This window comes from Asparagus officinalis, unplaced genomic scaffold (assembly GCF_001876935.1).
Source record: "Asparagus officinalis unplaced genomic scaffold, Aspof.V1 AsparagusV1_Un1804, whole genome shotgun sequence".
Classification (NCBI taxonomy): Eukaryota; Viridiplantae; Streptophyta; class Magnoliopsida; order Asparagales; family Asparagaceae; genus Asparagus; species Asparagus officinalis.
In genome coordinates, this window is record NW_017974063.1 from 4,457 (window position 1) to 5,406 (window position 950).

Sequence of the window (950 nt, forward strand, 5' to 3'; positions counted from 1 at the left end):
CGTAGGCTCGGAAAATATATCTCCGGGTAACTGGCCATCAAATTGAGGAGAGCTATACATGAAGTGGAGTGTAGGAGTCTCCGCGATCAAGCCTTCCTCGTCAAAATCATCAATAGAGAAATCTGACGTAAAAGAATATAAGTACCAAAGAAGAATAAAGAGACTACAACCAACAGAAATGAGTTACCCCTTATGGATGTGTTAGCCTCTTTATTCCCAAAATCCACGTATGCCTCCTGCAAGTTATCTGAAGAAGCAAGATGTACAGAGATGATTAGAGGATGCACAAATTCTTTTGTATACCATCTAAAAGATACATTGTCAATAGTAGATGTACCTGGATCTGCGGAATCAGGTCCTACATTGCTATCCTCCCTAATGTCGGCAACCCCTGTAGGCCTTTTTAACTGGGGCAGCGGGTCAGGCTCACCAGGAGACACAGGAACGGAATCGGGACTCATTTCGCTCTCTCCACGCTCTCCTATATAGATGGAAAAGCATGAGTCAATGTTCCGAATAACCAAGAAGGTGGTTTACAGAGTAGATGTTACCTCCGTCACTAGCAGGATCATCACCAGCCAAGTCCATATCAGATGCTCGGGAAGCTGCACGCGGCTTGCGGGCTAATCTCTTCCGCCTAGCAGCAGGGACAATAATCGAAGGTCTCGCCTGGGAAGGGGGACGGAACTCTTCATCTTGGTCAACTGGGGTCCCTGAAACATCAAACCGTAGTCAGTTTCAATATTTCTGGAAGATGGAAGGAAAAGATGAATAGCAAACCTCGCTCGGAAAAGTCTTCATAATCTTCAGGATCTCCCCCTGAAGCCTCGTCTGCGGAATGAAAGGTCTTCTTTCCCTCTTCATCAATCCGACGAGTCTTGTTCCGTGTCCTCTGTGATCGAGCGTTTCCCAAATCCTACGGGAATCAACCTGAGAAGCTTCCTCGGCCT

General features: G+C 46.6%; 1 long non-coding RNA gene across 1 annotated transcript; it reads right to left on the bottom strand.

Moving 5' to 3' along the window:
* Positions 1 to 217: 217 nt before the first annotated feature.
* On the bottom strand, positions 218 to 593 carry LOC109828490. The gene is made up of 3 exons (XR_002243715.1): positions 552 to 593; positions 338 to 481; positions 218 to 247 (listed from the first exon to the last, which is right to left on the bottom strand). It is a non-coding gene; the product is annotated as an uncharacterized LOC109828490 (long non-coding RNA).
* Positions 594 to 950: the final 357 nt, after the last annotated feature.